Source organism: Sus scrofa, chromosome 10 (assembly GCF_000003025.6).
Source record: "Sus scrofa isolate TJ Tabasco breed Duroc chromosome 10, Sscrofa11.1, whole genome shotgun sequence".
Classification (NCBI taxonomy): Eukaryota; Metazoa; Chordata; class Mammalia; order Artiodactyla; family Suidae; genus Sus; species Sus scrofa.
The window spans coordinates 21165982-21187744 of NC_010452.4; the positions used below are offsets into that span (position 1 = coordinate 21165982).

Consider the following 21763-nt stretch of genomic DNA (forward strand, 5'->3'; position numbering starts at 1 on the left):
GCCTATGTTCTCTTCCAGGAGTTTGATGGTGTCCTGTCTTATATTTAAGTCTGTAAGCCATTTTGAATTTATTTTCATGCATTGTGTGAGGGTGTGTTCCAGATTCATTGATTTGCATGTGCTGTCCAGGTTTCCCAGCAATTCTTGCTGAAAAGACTGTCTTTTTCCCATTTTATGTTCTTGCCTCCTTTGTCAACGATTAACTGCCCAGAGATGTCTGGGTTTATTTCTGGGTTCTCTATTCTGTTCCTTGGTCTGTGTGTCTGTTTGGTACCAGTACCACACTGTCTTGATGACTGTGGCTTTGTAATAGTGCCTGAAGTCTGGGAGAGGTATGCCTCCTGCTTGGTTTTTGTTCCTCAGAATTGCTTTGGCAATCCTGGGTCTTTTGTGGTTCCATATAAAATTTTGGATTGTTTGTTCTAGTTCTGTGAAAAATATCCTGGGTAATTTTATAGGGATTTCACTGAATCTGTAGATTGCTTTGGGTAGTATGGCCATTTTTACGATATTAATTTTTCCAACCCAGGAACATGGAATATCTTTCCATTTCTTTACATCTTCTTTAATTTCCTTAATTAATGTTTTATAGTTCTCAGCATACAAGTTTTGCATATCAAAATAAACCAAAAAGAAAAAAAAAAGGACAACTTACAGAATAGGAGAAAATACATTCAAATGATGCAACTGAGGGCTTAATCTCTAAAATATACAAACAACTTATACAACTAACAGCAAAAAAAGCCAACAACCCAACTGACAAATGGGCAAAAGACCTGAATAACATTTTTACAAGGAAGATATACAGATGGCCAACAAGAACATGAAAAAATGCTCAACATCCTGATTATTAGAGGATACAAATCAAAACTACCATGAGATACCACCTCACAACAGTCAGAATGGCCATCATTATTAAGTCCACAAATAACAAATGCTGGAGGGGGTGTGGAGAAAAGGGATCCCTCCTGAACTGTTGGTGGGAATGTAAGCTGGTATAACCACTGTGGAGAACAGTATGGAAGTACCTTAGAAAACTATACATAGAACTACCATATGACCCAGCAATCCCACTCTTGGGCATACATCCGGACAAAACTTTCCTTGGAAAAGAACATGCACCTGCATGTTCATTGCAGCACTATTCACAAGAGCCAAGATATGGAAACAACCCAAATGTCCATTGGCAGATGATTGGATTAGGAAGATGTGGTATATATACACAATGGAATACTACTCAACCATAAAGAAGAACAAAATAATGCCATTTGCAGCCACATGGATGGAACTAGAGACTCTCTTACTGAGTGAAGTCAGAAAAAGAAAGACAAATACCTATGATATCACTTATATCTGGAATATAATATGAGGCAAAAATGAACCTTTTCACAGAGAAGAACATCATGGACTTGGAGAATAGACTTGTGGTTGCCAGTGGGGAGGGGGAGGGAGTGGGATGGATTGGGAGCTTAGGGTTAATAGATGCAAATTATTGCCTTTGGAATGCATTAGCAATGAGATCCTGCTGTATAGCACTGGGAACTATGTCTAGTCACTTATGATGGAGCCTGATAATGTAAGAAAAAAGAATGTATACATGTATGTATAACTGGGTCAACATGCTATATAGTAGAAAAAATAATGTATTGGGGAAATAAAAAAATAAAAAATAAAAGAAATAAAATGATTCACGCATTTTTCCTAGTGCATATAAAAGTTATTTATAATGTAGTTAATTATGCAAAGCATTATGCCTAAAAAGACAATGTACGTATCTTAATTTGAAGACTTTTTTTACTAAAAAAATCAAATCTTCACTTGAGCCTTCAGTGATTCATAATCTTTTAGCTGGTAGAGGGATTAAAACATTTCAATAATTACCAAAATGTGTCACAGAGACACAAATTGAGATGCTGTTGAGAATGGTGCCTATAGACTTGCTGGATGTGAAATTTCCACAAAACTTATTAATAAAAGATGCAGTATCTGGAAAGCACAATAAAGCAAAGTGCAGTAAAACAAAGTCTGTCCATAGTCACACATATCTGTTTCTAGATCTGCCTGTATTTTAAAAAATAGGAGTCAACAACAACTTCTTTCAGTTCTATTCCAACACAACAAGTTTTTTTTTCATTGTTCCAAATTTGAACTCTCATCTGACAGTGAGAAACCAGGGTTGCAATATCAATATTTTGCTTATTCCCACAGTTTTCAACCAGTCCCCTGATCCCACTGTTGACCTTTCTGTCTTAGTCTGCCTCCTCAGTCCCAGGCCTGATGATCCCCACCATCTCCATGTTATAGCTGGGCAGGCATCCTCTGGTACTTGGTTCCTGCAGAGCCCTCCAGTTCCATCTGTATCAATGGCAGGAGAATTAAACTGCATTTTTTTAGAAGACAGAAAAAAAGACCACTGAGGTGGGACAAGATGGCAGAGTAGAAGAACGTTGAGCTCTTCTCTCATGACCACACCAAACTCACAACTAAATGCTGAACAACCATCAATAAAAAAAATCCTACAACCTTCCAAAAAAATGTTATTTACATCCAATGATATAATGAAGAAATTAACATAATAAAACAGGAGAGGCACTCACAAATTAAATTCCAAACTTCCTATGTGGGCAACCTACTAACTGGAGAATAATTATATCACAGAAATTATCTCACAGGAGTGAGAGCTCTGAAACCCACATCAGGAATACCCTAAAGTTAGACACTAGGAGAAGGAGCATCAAGAGAATTTGGTTTGGCTTCTTTTTTGGCTGCCACTGCAGCATGTGGAAAATCCCCAGCCATGGCAGTGACCCAAGCTGCTGCAGTAACAATGCCAGATCCTTAACTGGCTGAGATACAAGGAAACTCAAGGCCAGTATGGCTTGATTGCAGGAGGTCTAGGACTAGTGGAAACAGACTCCACTTAAAAAGGGTGCACACAAGATCCTGCATGTACTGGGACACTAGGAAAAAACAGTGACTTCATAGGCTCCTGGACAAGACTTTCCTGCTGGTCCTGGAGGTTCTCCTGGGAAGACAGAGGGCATCTGTGGCTCTCACTGGGTTCATAAAAGCTGTTGGAAGTCATATTGTTGAGTGTTCATCTATGCAAACTCTTATGGAGGCATATATTTTGCTTGGGTCAAAAGCACCAAACATGGCCCCACCCATCAGCCTGTAGGCTCCAGTGCTGGAACACCTCAGGCCTAACAACCAATAGAATAGGAATGCAATATCACTCATCAGCAGACAAGCTGCCAAAAGTCTTCAGCCCACAGCCCTTCTACACCTATCCCTTGACATGACCCTGCTCAACAGAGGGCCAAGACCCAGCTCTATCCATCAGTGAGGAGGTGCAGCCCCTCCCCATGAAGCATGCAAAAGCCTCTAGACCATCTTCACACACCAGAGAACACACATTAGTAGCAACAAATGCATGATCCCACAGCTGGTGGAACTGAGCCCACACAAATATGTCATAAACTTCCCTGGGAAAAGCTGGTCCCTGGCTCTTGGGTGACAAGAGGGGAGTGTACTCTCGAGATAAATAGGACATCTTCTACAGAGGGCCACTTCTCCAAAATTGAAAAACATAACATACGCAAAATACAATTAGGAAATTAGACAAAATGATGTGGCAGAAGAATATGTTCAAGATGATGAAACAAGATAAAACTGCAGAAGAACAACTAAGTGAAGTGGACATAGGTAATTTACACATGAAAGAGTTTTGAGTCATGATCATAAAAATGATTGAATAATTCAGGAAAAGAATGCATCCACAAAACAAGAGGTTATAGGAAGTTTTTTAACAAAAAATTAGAAAATATAAAGAACAATCAAACAGAATTGAAGAATATAGTAGCTGAAATGAAAAAATAGAAGGAATCAATAGCAGAATAAATGAATAAAGAGAATAAATCAGTAAGCTGGAAGACAGAGTGGTGGAACTCACTGCTGCAGAATAGAATAAAAAAGTAAAGAATGAAAAGAAATGAAAATAGCTTAAGAGACCTCTGGGACAACATCAAATGCATCAACATTTGCATCACAGGGGTCCCAGAAGTAGCAGGGAGAGAGAAAGGGACTGAAAAAATGATTGAAGAGATAACAGCTGAAAACTTCCCTAACTTGGGGAAAGGAAACATTCACCCCAGTCCAAGAAGTACAGAGGGTCCTATACAAGATGAACTCACAGAAGAACACACAGAGACACATAGTAATCAAACTGACAAAAATAAAAACTAAAGAGAAAATACTGAAAGCAACAAGGGAAATGCAACAAATAACATACAAGGCAACTCCCTTAAGGATACAAATTGATTTTTCAGAACAAGTATTGCAGGCCAGAGGGCATGACATGATATATTTAAAGTGATAAAAGGGAAAAACCTAAAACCAAGTATACTCTACCCAGCAAGGTTTTCATTTAGATTTGGTGGAGAAATTGAGTTTTATAGACATGCAAGAATTCACCACCACCAAACCATCTTTACAACAAATGCTAAAGGAACCTCTCTGGGCACAAAAGAAAATGCTACAACTAGAAACAAGAAAACTATGAAATAGGAAAGGTCTTGGGTAAAGGCAAATATACAGTAAAGGTAGGAAATCATCCACATACAAACTGCTGGGGAGGTTAAATACAAAGGTATTAAAATAATCTGTATTTTCAATAAGCACTTAGGGAATACAGAAAACAATAAGATGTAAAATATCAAAATCTGTAATACATATGTAAATATATACATATAGACTGCTATACCAAACCTCATGATATCTGCAAACAAAAAACTATAATAGATGAAATAGAAAAAAAAGGATCCAAACATAACACTGAGGATAATCAGAAAAGAACAAAAGAAGAAAGAAAAATAAATCTCCAAAAATGAACAATTTTGTTCAATATCCTGAGATAAACCATAATGGAAAAGAATGTGAAAAAAGATATTTAAATAAATATTTAAAAAATGGGTCACTTTGCTGTAGAGCAGAAATTTACATAACATTGTAACTCAACTATACTTCAATGATACTAAAAATCAAATCCAAATCAATTAAAAAATGACAAAAATATATACCAATAATGTAAATGTAAATGGATTAAATGCTCCTACCAAAAGATAAAGATTGGCTGAATTGATAAACAAACAAGACCTGTATATGTGCTGTCCACAAGAGACCCACTTCATACCTAGAGACTCACACAGATTGAAAGTGAGGAGATGGAAAAAGTCATTCCATGCAAATGTAAATCAAAAGAGAAGTGTAGTAGCAATATCCACACCAGACCAAATAGACTTTAAAGTAAAGACTGTTATGAGAGACAAAGTAGGAGAGTACATAATAATCAAGGCATCAATCCAAGAAGAAGGTATAACAACTATAAATATATATGCCCCCAATGTAGAGCCAACAGAATATATAAAGCAAGTGTTAACAGACGTAAAGGGAGAAATTGACAGTTACATACTAATTGTGAGGGACTTTAACACCCCACTTATATCAATGGACAGATCATCCACAAAGAAAGTCAATAGGAAACACAGGACTTATATCACACATTAGACCATTGGGACTTAATTGATACTTACAGAACATTCCACCTGGTAACAGCAGAATTCACAATCTTTTCAAGTGCACATGCAACATTCTCCAGGATATATCACATGTTGGGCTACAATGCATGCCTCAGTAAATTTAAGAGAATTGAAAACACATTAATCTTTTTTTCCAATCACATCTCTGTAAGATTAGAAATCAACTACAAGAAAAAAACTGGAAAAACACAAACATGTGAAAACTAAACAATATGCTACTAAACACATGGAGAACTGCAATCAAAGGGTAAATCACAAAATACCTGGAGACAAATGAAAATGAAAACACATTGATCCAAAATCTATGGGATGAAGCAAGACAATTTTAAAGAGAGAAGTTGATAGAAATACAAGATTAACTCAGGAAACAAAAAGTTCAAACAACAATCTCATACCTAGAGCAATTAGACAAAGTAGAACAAAATTAAAAACTCAAAGTTAGTAGAAGGAAAGAAATCACAAAGATCAGAGCAGAAACAAATGAAAAAGAGACAACAAAATAGAAAATACCAATGAAACTAAAAGCTGGTTCTTTGAAAGGATAAATAAAAGTGATAAATCTTTAGCCATACTCATCAAGAAAAAAATACAGAGGGCCCAAATCAACAAAATCGGAAATGAAATATGTTACAACTGACACCACAGAAATACAAAGGTTCATAAGAGACAACCACAAGCAACTATGTGCCAATGAAATGGACAATCTAGACTAAATGGACAAATCCTTAGGCATATACAATCTTCCCCGATTGAACCAGGAAGAAATAGAAAATGTGACTAAACTAATCACAAGTTCTGAAATTGAAACTGTAATTTATAAACTTCCAAAATCCAAAAGTCTAGGACCAGATGGTTTCACAGGTGAATTCAAACAAACATTCAGAAAAGACTTAACACCTAATCTTCTAAAACTCTTTCCAAAATTTTCATATGAAGGAAATTTCTGAATTCAGTCAATGAGACCACCATCACCCTGATACCAAAACTAGACAAAGAAATCACAAAAAAAGAAAATTGTAGGCTAACATCACTGATGAACATATGTGCAAAAATTCTCAACAAAACAGTAGCAAGCAGACTCCAACAATACATTAAAAGAATTATACACTGTGATCAAGTTGGATTTATCTAAGGGATGCAAGGATTTTATTTCAACGGTCATAAATCAGTCAGTATGATACATCATATAAAAAATTAAAGAGTTGGGATTAAGATGGTGGAATAGAAGGACTAGAGCTCAACTTCTCTTCTAAAAACAACAAAATACACAACTAAAGGCTGAGCAATCTTCACCCAAATGGACCAGAAACCTTAAAAAAGATATCCTACTCCGAAGAAAAAGAGGAGGACACATCAAGAGGTAGGAGGGGTGATTACATGATATAAACAATCCCATACCTCCCGGGCGGGAAGCCCCACAGACTGGAAATTAACTGGTTCACAGAGACTCACCTACAGGAGTGAGAGTTCTGAGCCCCACATCAAACTCCCACGTGTGGGGATCTGGCACTGGGAGAAAGAGCCCCTGGAACATCTGGCATTGAAGGCCAGTGGGGCTTGTGCACAGGAGCTCCACAGGACTGGGGGAAACAGAGACCCCATTCTTAAAAGGCACACATGGACTTCCACATGCACTGGGTCCCAGGGCAAAGCAAAGTCTCCATAGGAATCTGGGTCAAACCTGACTGCAGTTCTTGGAGGACATCCTGAGAAAACGGGTTAATGTGGCTTGTTGTGAGGGGAGGACATTGGAAGCAAAGCTCTCAGGAATATTCAGCAACCGTGCCTTTCTCTGGAGGTGGCCATTTTGGGAAAATCTGGCCCCACCCGTTAGTCAGCACTGAGAAGCCCCAGAACAAACAACAATCCAGGTGGGATCACAGCCCCAACCCTCAGTAAATAGGCTGCCTAAAGACCCCTCAGGCACAGAGCCACCTCTAATGCCATCCAGAGACTAAGCCCCACCCACCAGAGGGATTAGACTCCGCTCCACCTACCAGTGGGCAGGCATCAGCCGCTCCCATCAGGAAGCCTACAGCAAGCCCTCCTACCAACTTCAGCCACAAGGGGGGCAGACACCAGAAGTAAGAGAGGCTACAACTCTATTATCTGTAAAAAGATCACCACACCAAAAACCTATAAAAATGAAAAGACAAGAGAAATATAACTCAGATGAGGGATAAAGGAAAATCCCAAGAAAATCAGCTAAGCAATGAGGAGTTTCTCAGCCTCCAGGAAAAACACATTAGACTGTTGATGCTGAAGATGATGCAAGACATTGGAAATAAACTGGAGGCAAAGATGGATAACTCACAGGAAACATTGAGCAAAGAGACACAAGATATAAAACTCAAAAAAGAAGAGATGCAAAATACAGTAACTGAAATAAAAAACTCACTAGAAGCAGCTAACTGCAGAATACAGGAGGCAGAAGAACGAATAAGCAAGGTGGAGGATGGATTAGTAGAAATTACGGATGCAGAACAGAAAAGAGAAAAAAGACTGAAAACAAATGAAGAGAGTCTTAGAGAACTCTGGGACAATGTTGAATGCACCAACATCTGTATTATAGCGGTGTCAGAAGGAGAAGAGAGAAAGAAGGGGACAGAAAACCTATTCCACGAGATAATAGCCAAAAACTTTCCTAACATGGGAAAGGAACCACTAAATCAAATCCAGGAAGCACAACGAGTACCATATAAAATTAACCCAAGGAGAAACACCCTGAGACACATACTAATCAAACTGACCAAAATGAAAGACAAAGAGAAAATCTTGAAAGCAGCTAGGGAAAAGAAACAACATATAAGGGAACCCCAATAAATTTATCAGCAGATTTTTCAGCAGAAACTCTGCAGGCCAGAAGGGAGTGGCATGATATACTTAATGTGATGAAAGGAAAAAACCTCTAACCAAGATTGCTTTACCCAGCAAGGCTCTCATTCAAATTTGAAGGAGAAATCAAAGCCTTCAGAGATAAGCAAAAGTTGAGAGAATTCAGACACACTAAGCCAGCCTTACAACAAAGACTAAAGGAACTTCTCTAGGCAGGAAAGAAAAGACAGCAACAGGAAACAAAAATACCACAAATGACAAGGCTCACCAGTAAAGGGATATATACAGTAAAGATACGAAATCATCCATGCACAATTATACCACCAAAATCAGACATCATGAGAAGAGGTGGGTACAAATACAGGACACTGGAGATGAACTTGCAATTAAGAGAACAACAACTTAAAACAATCTCATATACATATAGACTCTTATATCAAAACTTCAGAATAACTGCAAACCAAAAATCTCCAACTGATACACAAACAAATAAGAAAAATCAACTCAAATAGAACACTAAAGATAGTCATCAAACCAGAAGAGGTGAGAACAAGAAAAGAAGGGAAGAAAAAAGAGCAACAAATGCAAATCCAAAGCAATTAATAAAATGGCAATAAGAACATCAATAATGACCTTTAATGTTAACAGACTAAGCGCCCCAACCAAAAGACATAGACTGGCTGAATGGACACAAAACCAAGATCCATATATATGCTGTCTTCAGGAGACCCACTTCACTTCTAGGGACACATGCAAATTGAAAGTGAGAGGTTTGAAGAAAATATTTCATGCAAATGGGGATCAAAAGAAAACTGGAGTAGCAATACTCAAAACAGACAAAATAGACTTTAAAATGAAGAATATTTTAAGGGACAAAGAAGGTCACTACATAATGATCAAAGTATCAATCCAGGAAGATATAACAATTTTATATATCTAAGCACCCAACATAGGTCCACCACAATATATAAGGCAACTGCTAACAACCTTAAAAGGAAAAATCAACAATAACACAATCATAGTGGAGGACTTTAACACCCCACTTACAGCAATGGACAGATCATCCAGACAGAAAATCGATAAGGAAACGTAGGCCCTGAATGAAGCTTACACTAGATGGACGTGATAGATATTTATAGGACAGTCCATCCAAAAGCAACAGAATACACATTCTTCTCAAGTTCACATGGAACATTCTCTAAGACCGATCACATCCTGGGCTACAAATCCAACCTCAGTAAATATAAGAAATAATATCATGCGTCTTTTCCAACCACAATGCTATATGACTGGAAATCAATGACAAGGAAAAAAAAACTATATAAAAAAACACAACACATGTAGACTAAACAACATGCTACTAAACAACCAATGGATCACTGAAGAAATCAAAGAGGAAATTTAAAAATACCTAGAAACAAATGACAACAAAGATACGACACTCCAAAACCTATGGGATGCAGCAAAAGCCGTTCTAAGAGGAAAGTTTATAGCAATACAAGCCCACCTCAGGAAATAAGAAAAAGCTCAAATAAACAAGCTAACTACATCTAAAGCAGCTTGAGAGAGAAGAACAGACAAGACCTAAAGTTAGTAGAAGGAGAGAAATCATCAAGATCAGAGCAGAAATCAATGAAATAGAAACAAAGAAAACCATAGAAAAGGTCAATGAAACGAAAAGCTGGTTCTTTGAAAAGATCAACAAAATTGATAAACCCTTAACCAGACTTATCAAGCAAAAAAGAGAGAGGACTCAATTCAATAAAATTTGAAATGAAAAAGGCGAAGTAACAACAGACATCACAGAAATACAAAGGATATTAAGAGACTACTATATGCTACCATATGCCAATGAAATGGGAAACCTAGAAGAAATGGACAAATTCTTAGAAAAGTACAATCTTCTGAGACTAAACCAAGAAGAAATAGAAAAGTTGAATGGACCCATCACAAGAACTGACATTGAAGCTGTGATTTAAAAACTTCCAACAAACAAAAGTCCAGCATCAGAAGGCTTCACAGGTGAATTCTATCAAACATGTAGAGAAGAGCTAACACCTCTCCTTCTGAAACTATTTCAAAAACTTGCAGAGGAAGGGATACTCCCAAACTCATTCTAGGAGGCCACCATCACCCTGATACCAAAACCAGACAGAGATACCACCAAAAAAGAAAACTACAGGCCAATTTCTCTGATGAACATCGATGCAAAAATCCTCAACAAAATACTAGCAAACCACATCCACCAATACATGAAAAGGATTGTACCTCATGATCGGGTGGGATTTATCCCAGGGATGCAAGGGTTCATCAATATCCACAAATCCATCAGTGTGATACACCATATTAACAAACAGAAGAATAAAAGCCATATGATCCTCTCAGTAGACACAGAAAAAGCCTTTGACAAAATCCAACACCCATTTCTGATTAAAAAAAAAAAAATACCTTCAGAAAGTGGGCATAGCGGGAACCTACCTCAACATAATAAAGGCCATATATGACAAACCCAGAGCAAACATCATTCTCAATGGTGAAAAGCTGAAAGAATTCCTGCTGAGATCAGGAACAAGACAAGGATGGATGCCTGCTCTTGCCACTACCCTTCAACATAGTTTTGGAAGTCCTAGCCACAGCAATCAGAGAAATGAGAGATCAAAGGAATCCAAATTGGAAAGGAAGAAGTACAACTATCACTATTTGCAGATGGCATGATACTATACCTAGAGAATCCTAAGGACTCTACCAGAAAACTGTTAGAGCTCATCTGTGAATTTGGCAAAGTCACAGGATAGAAAATTAATACACAGAAATCAAAAGCATTTCTGCACACTAACAATGAAAGAGCAGAAAGCGAAATTAGGGAAGCAATCCCGTTTACCATCACATCCAAAAGAATAAAATACCTTGGAGTAAACCTACCTAAAGAGACAAAAGACCTGTACTCTGAAAACTATAAGACACTGATGAAAGAAATCAAAGATGACACAAACAGGTGGAAAGATATACTATGCTCGTGGATTGGAAGAGTTAATACTATCAAAATGACTGTACTACCTAAGGCAATCTACAGATTCAATGCAATCCCTATCAAATTACCAAGGACATTTTTCACCGAACTTGAACAAAATATTTTAAAGACTGCTTGGAAGCTCAAAAGACCCAGAATAGCCAAAGACATCCTGAAAAAGAAAAATGGAACTGGAGGAATCAGGCTCCCAGACTTCAGACTATACTACCAAGCAGCAATCCTCAAAAATGTATGGCACTGGCACAAAGACAGAAACATAGATCCCTGGAACAGGACAGAAAGCCCAGAATTCAACCCACGCACCTACAGCCAACTCATCTATGACAAAGGAGGCAAGCATATACAATGGAGAAAGGACAGCTTGTTCAGTAAGTGGTGCTGGGAAAACTGGACAGCCACATGGAGAAGAATGAAATGAGAACACTCCCTAACACCATACACAAAAGTAAACTCCAAATGGATTAAAGGCCTAGATATAAGACCAGACACTATAAAACTCTTAGAGGAAAACAGAGGCCAAACACTCTCTGACGTAAATGACAGCAACATCTTCTCAGATCCACCTCTTAGAGTATTGATGGTAAAAACAAAAATAAGCAAATGGGACCTAATCAAACCGAAAAGTTTCTGCAGAGCAAAGGAACTCTAAACAAAATGAAAAGACAACCCACAGAATGGGAGAACATCTTTGCAAGTGAATCAACTGACAAGGCATTGATCTCCAAAACTTATAAACACCTCCTAAATCTCCATACCAAAAAAACAAACAACCCCATCCAAAAATGGGCAGAAGATCTAAACAGACAGTTCTCCAAAGAAGACATACAAATGGCCAAAAGACACATGAAAAGATGTTCAACATCACTCATCACTAGAGAAATGCAAATCGAAACCACTCTGAGGCACTACCTTACACCAGCCAGAATGACCACCATCCAAAAGTCTCCAAACATAAGTGCTAGAGAGGGTGTGGAAAAAAAGGAACCCTAGCACACAGTTGGTGGGATTGTAAATTGGTGCAACTACTGTGGAAAACAGTATGGACATGCCTCACAAACTAAACATAGAACTCCCATTTGATCTAGCAATCCCACTCCTGGGCATCTATCCAGAGAAAACCATGTCTCGCAAAGACACATGTACTCCAATGTTCATTGCAGCCCTCTTTTCAATAGCCAAGACATGGAAACAACCTCAATGTCCATCGACAGAGGAGTAGATCTAGAAGATGTGGTACATATACACAATGGAATATTACTCAGCCATTAAAAGGAGTGAAGTACCAGCATTTTTAGCAACATGGATGGACCTAGAAATTATCATGCTAAGTGAAGTCAGCCATACAATGAGACGCCAACATCCAATGCTTTCACTGACATGTGGAATCAGAAAAAAGGATAGATTGAAGTTCTTTGCAGAACAGATGCTGACTCAGACATTGAAAAACTTTTGGTCTCCAGAGCAGACAGTTTGGGTGGGTCGGGTGTGTGGTTGGGTTGTGGGAAGGAAATCCTGTGAAATTGGATTGTTATGATCATTATACAACTACAGATGTTGTAAATTTATTTGAGTAATAAAATATTAAAATTAAAATAAATGTATGGGATGTGGCAGAAGCAGTTCTAGATGGAAATTTATAGCAATACAAGCCTACCTCAGAAAACAAGAAAAATCTCAAATAAGCTACCTAATCTTACACCTACAGCACCTAGACAGTAGACCAAAGAAAACCCAAAGTCAGCAGAATGAATGAACTCGTAAAGACCAGAGTAGAAATAAATGAAATAGTGACTAACAGATAGAAAAGATCAATGAAATTAAAGCTGATTCTTTGAAAGCATAAATAAAATTGATAAACGTTTAGCTAGTCTTTCAAGAAAAAAATGAGAAGTCTCAAATCAATAAAATTATAAAGGAAACAAGTTACAACCGACACCACAGAAATACACAGCATCAGAAGAAACTACTACAAGCCAATAAAATGTATGCGGGTGAAATGTACAACCTAGAAGAAATGGACAGGTGTTAGAAAGGTATAATCTTCCAACAGTGAACTAGGAAGAAACACAGACTCTGAGCAAACCAATCACAATGACTGACATTTAAACTGTGATTTAAAAATTTCTAACAAACAGAAGTCCAGAACAAGATGGCTTCACAGGCAAATTTTATCAAACATTTAGAGTTAACTCTTATCCTTTTGAAACTATTCCAAAATATTGAAGAGGAAAGAACAGTTCTAAATGCATTGTATGAGACCACCTTCACTCTGATACTAAAACCAGACAAATGCATCAGAAAAAAAGAAAATTTCTGGCTAATTTCACTGATCAACATAGACAAAAATCATTAACAAAATACTAGCAACCTGAATCTAACGATACATTAAAAGGATCGTACACATGATCAAGTGGGATTTACCCAGGGATGCAGGGGTTTTTCAGTAGTCACAAATTACTGTCAATAGCTGTGGAAAAACTTTTGATAAAATTTAATATCCATTTATGATAAAACCTCTCCAGAAATTAGGCGTAGAAGGACCCTACCTCAACATAATAAAGACCACATATAGCAAACCCACAGCTAACATCATACTCGATGATGAAAAACTGAAAGCATTTCCTCTATGATTATGAACAAAACAAGGATGTCCACTCTCACCACTTTTATTCAACATAGTCATAGCCACAGCTATGAGAGAAGAAAAAGAAATAAAAAGAATCCAAATTGGAAACGAAGTGGGAAAACTCACCCTTTGCCTATCACATGATACTATACATAAAAAATCCTAAAGATGTTACCAGAAAAAGACTAGAGCTCATCAATAAACTTGGTGAATTTGCAGGGTACAAACTAATACAGAGAAATGTCCTGCATTCCTATACACTAAAATAAAGATCAGAAATAGAAATTAAGGCAACAATAGCATCACAAGAATAAAGTACCTAGGAATAAATAGACCTAGGAGGAAAACACCTGTATTCTGAGAACTATGCTACCTTGATCAATGAAATTGAAGATGACACAAACAGATGCAAAGAAATACCATGTTCTTGGATAGGAAGAATCGCTATCATTTCAATGACCATAACATCCAAGGTAATCTACAGGTCCAATGCAATCCTATTAAATTACCAAGGGCATTTGTTGAATAAATAGAACAAAAAACTCTTGAAACTTATATGGAAACAGAAAAAAAAAAAAAACCCAAAAGCAAAAGAAATCCTGAGAAAGAAGAATGGAGCTGGAGCAATCAAACCTCTGACTTCAGAATATACTACAAGGCTACAGTAATAAAGATAATATTATGTTTACACAAAACAGATATATTGATGAGTGGAACAAAATAGAAATCCCAGAATAAACTCACACACTTACGGTCAACTTATTTATGACAAAGAAGGCAAGAACATACCATGGAGAAAATTCTGGCTCTTCAATAACTTGTGCTGGGAAAATTGGACAGCTACATGTAAAAGAATGAAATTAGAACATTCTCTAATACCATACCTAAAAATAAACTCAAAATGGATTTAAGAACTAAACGTAAGATGGATACTAAAAAAATTCCTAAAGGAAAACATGGGCAGCATACACTTTGATACACATTGCAGCAATATCTTTTAGATCTGTCTTCTAGAGTAATGTAAATAAAAACAAAAATAAAAAAATGGGAGATGGTGGAGGAGTAGGATGTGGAACACATTTTCTGAGACAAATACAGCAAAAATACATCTACATGTAGAATGATTCTCACAGAACATCTACTGAATCTTTTCAAAGATCTCAGATTTCCAAACAGGCAAGAAAACCTCCACATACCTGGGTAGGACAAAAAGAAAGAGAGAGCGGGATGGAGGTGCCCCTGGGAAGGAGCTGTGAAAGAGGAAATACTACCACACACTTGGAAGGCCCATCACTGGCAGAACAAAAAGCCAGCACATAGGGGGAGCTTCAGAACCTTGGAGGAGACTTCAGCAATTGGTTTGCAGAGGGCAACCTGGAGAAGCCCTGCAATGCCCGTTGGTGCCACTGCCCAGGACACCAAGGCCAGAGACACTTGACCAGTGTAATTGGTAGGGGCTGGACAATGAGGCTCAGGATTTGGAGGTCAGATCTAGAGAGGGACTGGGGCTGGCTGAGATGAGACAACCTGAGGGAGCTAGGTGGGCTGCACTGTAACAGAGGAGACTAGGAAGAAGCCTGGGCCCACAAAAGAGGCACAGCACCATTGTTGGAGGGCACAAGAAGGGAGGTGTGGGGCCACTGGAGGTGCTCTTTTCTCCATGTGCAGGCTCTCAAGCTCCAGGGCACCACTTGTATGAGCTCCCAGGGCAGGTGCTAGCCACTGGGGTCATGTCATACTCTAGAGGCAGAACCAGACAGCTTTCTCCACTGAAGGTCACATGAATGGGTGCAGTCACAGCTCCCTCCTTCTTAGGAACACATGAGGCTCATTGCTGCCACTGCCCCCAGATGGCCCATGATTGTGACCTGTGACCAGGCATTAACAATTTCTGCCCCTTTCCATGGAGCACACACAGCTCCACACCTGCAACTGGGTATAAACCACTGCTTCTGGCTCCCTGAGAGTTCATGTGGCTCACTGCAGCCATCCCTATGTGTGTGTGTGGGGGGGGGGTGTCTGTGACTGGGAACTGGCCACTTCCCTGACTCCCTGAGACCTTGCACAGCCTGCTGCCACCACTCCTAGGGGGTCTGTGATGGACCCACTTCCCCTATATCCCTCATAGCTCAAATGACTCACTGCCACCATCCCCAGGGGTTCTGTGACTAAGAACTTGACCACTACCCCTGACTCCCTGAGATCTCACAAGACTTGCTACCATTGCTCCCAGGGGTCCTGCCACCTGGCACTGACCACTGTTCCTGACTCCCTGGGAGCTCTCATGGCTCACTGCCCTGAGTGTCGGGGGTGGGGGAACTGCTGAGGTGACTGCAACTGGACACTGATCACTGCCACTGAACACCCTGGATCTTGCATGGCCCACTACTGACACCAAGGGTTCTGCAACCAGTTGACAACCTCTGCCCTTGCTTCCTTGGGAGTGTGTGTGGCCTGCAGCCACCACCAAAGGGCCTGCAACTGGGTTTTACCACTGGTGGCCACTGCCAGGTGGTGTTTCATAAGCCACTGCCACCTCCCTTGTGGACTATATGTCCCTTGTTGAGGCCCAACACTGGTTGTGAGAGCTGCCACCGCTAATGAGAAGTTCAGGACCAGGCACCATATCTGCACCCCTACTACCAAGGGGGTAACAGCCAATACACTCCAAGGAAAGAGACAATAGGCACCCACACTAAAAACAGCCCTGTGACTAAGGGGGAAGAGCTTAAATATCTCTTTCTAACTGCATGAATTATGGATTTACTCCTCTGCTCCTGGCCTTATATATTCAGTGCTGGTTGAATGTACGAAGGGACAAGTGCTCTTGCACCTAAGATGGGTCTGACTTGAGCAGCTGTGGGCTTTAAGGCACATACAAATGGGGGTTGGACCAGGCCAGAATCTGAGCTGCTTCCATAAATACCATGGTGGGCCCAGAAGCACCAATACTGCAATCCTGAGTTCTGACCTCAGTGGATCTGCACTGGTGACTAGTGAAAACATGACAGAGAGACACAAGAGCCCATTATAGACATACCCATGGTTAAGTTGGGGCTGAGAGCAGCACTGACAACACTGTACTCTGTGAGCCTATACAAGGAGGAAAAGTAACACAACAGAGCACACTCCCAGGTGAACATCTCCAGAAAAGGATACTCAGTGTCTCCTTTCCCAGTGGGAGTGCTGCAAAACCACCTACCTTGTACTGCACATCAGAATCGCAGATCAGAAACAGATCTTGGGGCTTCTAGTACAACTACTAGAGAGCAGACCCTGCTCCTTACAGGGCAGTGACAATCACAGGCAAAGAGGAGGCCCCACTCAATATCCAGCACAGGCCTGGGTTCCCACAACATAAAGCACGCCTGCTATCAAGGGGATAAAGTTCAGCATATGCTGAGGAAAAAGGTGTCAGGCTGCATAAATTATACCAAGACAGTAGCTACCTCCGAACACACCCCTTAACACAGCCTTGACCACCACAGGGAAAAGATCCAGCTCTACCCACCAGTGGGAAGGCACCAGCCCTCCAACCAGGAAGCCTGCACAAGTCCCTGGGCCAACATTATCCATGAGAGGCCAGACACCAGAAAAAAAGGAATGAAAATCCTGCAGCCTGTGGAAAGAGGATCACACGTGTATGAAGTTAGACAAAATGAAATGACAGAGAAATATGCTTCAGACAAAGGAAAAAATAAAAACCCACAAAAACAACTAAATGAAGAGGAAATAGGCAACTTACCAGAAAGAGAATACAAAATAATGATAGTAAGGATGATCCAACATCTCAGTAAATGAATGGGTACAGGGTACACAGACTGAGAAGTTAAAGGAAATGTTTAACAAAGAGCTGCAAGATTTAAAGAACAAGAAAACAAAGATGAATCATACTATATCTGAAATGAGAAGTACACTAGGAGAAATCAACAGCAGAATAACTGAGGCAGAAAAACAAATTAATGAGGTAGAAGACAGAGGAGTGGAAATCACTGGCACAGAAAAGAATAAAGAAAAAGGAATAAAAGGAAACGAGGACAGTCTAAGAGATCTCTGGGACAATGTCAAATCTACCAACATTCCCATGATAAGGGTCCCAGAAGGAGAAGAGAGAAAGAGCTTGAGAAAATATTTTAAGCTTCTTGGATAGAGTCATCTTTCAAATCCACAGGTGTCCTCCACTGCCAAAATGCTGCAACTGCTGTGCTGGGCACTGTCATCACTGGCCTCCATGCCACCGTGCCTTCCCAGCCTCTCTTGCACTGCTGCATCCCGTGTCCCAGCTGTGGCCCTGTCCCTTATGGCTCCTGAGCAAGTGCAGGCTCAGTGCAGCCACCCAACCTCCTGTGGCCTCAGGGCCCTGAGCTTGTGGCTGTGGCAGGCTACATACTGAAGGGGACAAAACTTTTGTTGAATTCCTTAGAGATGAGATTGAGGAGAAGATACAGAAATGTAAGTCTCTTCCCAAGATGTCTGGAGGTTGGGTGCTGGAAGTGAATTGGACAGAAGCCAAATGAGCGTAGAAAGTTTCTGGAGAAAAGGTCACTGTCACCCTCAACATTAATGATAGCATCCCATCCCCCCATGACGGGGAGGAGGAGCCCTCATAAGGGCAAAGTTTGAAGGATAGGAGCCTGAATTGATGTCCACTCCCAATTTTGTGGTTGAAGTTATAAAGAATGGTAGCAAGAAGGCCCTTGTGCTGGACTGTCACTATCTAGAAGATGAGATTGGGCAAGAAGAGGAGGGGCAGAGTGACATTTTCTCTATCAAGGAAGTGAGCTTTCAGTCCACAGACAATTCTGACTGGAAGGACACAAATTACACACTCAACACAGACTCCCTGGATTGGGGCTTATATGACCACTCAATGGATTTCCTGTGGACTGAGGGGTGGACAACACTTTCACTAATGAGTCAGTGGAGCTCAGCACAGCCCTGGAGCATCAGGAGTACATTATTTTTCTGGAGGATCTCAGAGGTTTCATCAAAAGCCAGTAGGCAGGAGTTGCCATCGTGGCGCAGTGGTTAATGAATCTGACTAGGAGCCATGAGGTTGCGGGTTTGATCCCTGCCCTTGCTCAGTGGGTTAAGGATTCGGCATTGCCATGAGCTGTGGTATAGGTTGCAGATGCGGCTCGGATCCCATGTTGCTGTGGCTCTGGCATAGGCCTGCAGCTACAGCTCCAATTCAACCCCTAGTCTGGGAGCTTCCATATGCCACAGGAAGCAGCCCTAGAAAAAAAAGGCAAAAAAAAAAAAAAAAAAAAAAAAGGCCAGTAGGCAGACAAGGCACCAATCACCTCAACTTTGTGGCAGGCTTTGGCTGGTGAACAAAACCTACTCTGAAGCCAGAACCACATACTCTGAAATGGTATTCATTCCACTATCATGGAAAATAATTCAATGTTAATTATTTCTGTTGCTTCATATTTACCATTCATTTATTCTCTATAAACCTGTTATTTCTAGATTTTTGTATAACATAATTATGGACAATAAACTCTCCAAGGTGGTTTCAAAAAAAAAAAGATAATATTTTAAAAGATTATAGCTGAAAACTCCCCTAATAGGAGAAAGGAAGCACTCATTCAGGTAGAGAAAGCACAGAGAGTACCATACAGGATAAACCCAAGGGGAAACACATCAACACATGTTAATCAAACTAACAAGAGTTAAATAAAAAGAAAAAATATTAAATGCCAACAAATAACATATAGGGGAACCCCCCTTAAGGTTATTAACTGATTTCTCAGCAGAAACTCTAAAGGTGAGAAGGGAATGGCAAGATATATTTAAAGTGATGATAGGGAAAAACCTTCAACCAAGAATAACCAGCAAGACTCTCATTCAGATTTGATGGAGAAATCATTGGCTTCATAGACAAGAAAAAGCTAAAGAATTCAGCACAGTCAAACAAACTTTACGACCAATACTAAAGGAACTTCTCTAGGTGGAAAAGAAAAACAAAACAAAACAAAACTGAAGACAAGAAAAGTATAAATGGGAAAACTCACCAGTAAAGGTAAACTAAAATGAATATGGGAAGTTATACACAAATATGATATCAAAACCAGCAATTGAGTGGGAGTTCCCATCATGGTTTAGTGGAAACAAATCTGATTAGCATCCATGAGGATGGAGGTTCAGTCCCTGGCCTTTCTCTGTGGGTTAAGGATCTGGTGTTACCATGAGATGTAGTATAGGTTGCAGACATGGCTCAGATCCCACATTGCTGTGGCTGTGGTGTAGGCCATCAGCTGTAGCTCCAATTCGACCTCTATCATGGGAACCTCCATATGCCACAGGTGCAGCTCTAAAAAGACAAAAACCAAATAAACAAAAAACCTAGCAGTTGTGAAAAGAAGAAAAGATGAATGCAGAATATTGGAAAAGCATTTGAAATAAAAAGATGAGAAGCTTAAAACAACTTTGTTTTAAATACACACACACACACACACACACACACAAACCACACATACACACAATGCTATATCAAAACCTGGTAAAGCACAAATCAAAAAAACTACAGTTGATTCACTCATAAAAAAGAAAAATCAATCAAATACAGCACTGAAGATTGTCATTAAATCACAAGAGTAGAGAACAAAAGAGGAAGTGAAGAAAAAGACCAAAAATAACAAATCCAAAACAATTAAGAAAGTGGAAATAACTGCATACGTATCTCTAATTACTTTGAATATAAGTGCACTAAGTGAACCAACCAAAAGACAGAGACTGGCTAAATGGATATAAAAACAGGACCCATATATATGCTGTCTACAAGAGGCCCCCTTCAGTTCTAGGGACACACACAAACTGAAAATGAGACAGTGGAAGAAGATATTCCATGTACATGGAAATCAAAGGAGAGTGGAGTAGCAATACTTATATCAGACAAAATAGATTTTAAAATAAAGAATGTTACAAGAGACAAAGGACACTGCCTAATTATCAAGAGACCAATCCAAGAAGATATAACAGTTGTAAATATATATGCACCCAATGTAGGAGCACCTCAACTTATAAGGCAACTACTAACAGCCATAAAAGGAGAAAAGACTGTAACACAGTAATGGTGGGGGACTTTAACACCCAAATTACAGATCATCCAGACAGAAAATTAATAAAGAAACACAGGCCTTAAATTACACAATAGACCATAAAAACTTAAGTGACATTTATAGAAATTTCATTCAAATGAAGCAGAATACACTTTCTTCTCAAGTATGCATGGAACCTTCTTCAGGGTAGTTCATATCTTGGGCCACAAATCAAGCCTCCGTGAATTTAAGAAAATTGAAATCATACCAAGCATTTTTTTCTAATCACAACACTGTGAGACTAGAAATCAGCTACAAGAAAAAAATGCAAAAAAAGAGAGATACTTGGAGGTTAAAAAAATGCTGTGAAACAACCAGTGGATCACTGAAGAGATCAAAGAGGCAGAAATAAAAAATTACCTAGCGATAGATGACAATGACGAGACAATGGTCCAAAAACTATGGAATGTAGAAAGGCAGTTCTCAGGGGGAAGTTTATAGCAATACAACCTCATCTCAGGAAACAAGAAAAATATCAAGAAAATAACCTAACCTTACAACTGAAGCAACTAGAGAAAGAAAAACAAACCCCAAAGTTAGTAGAATGAAAATAATCATTAAGATCAGAGCA

General features: G+C 39.4%; 1 pseudogene; it reads left to right on the forward strand.

Annotated features, from left to right (window-relative positions):
• Positions 3627-19090, forward strand: LOC100522457 (annotated as a pseudogene).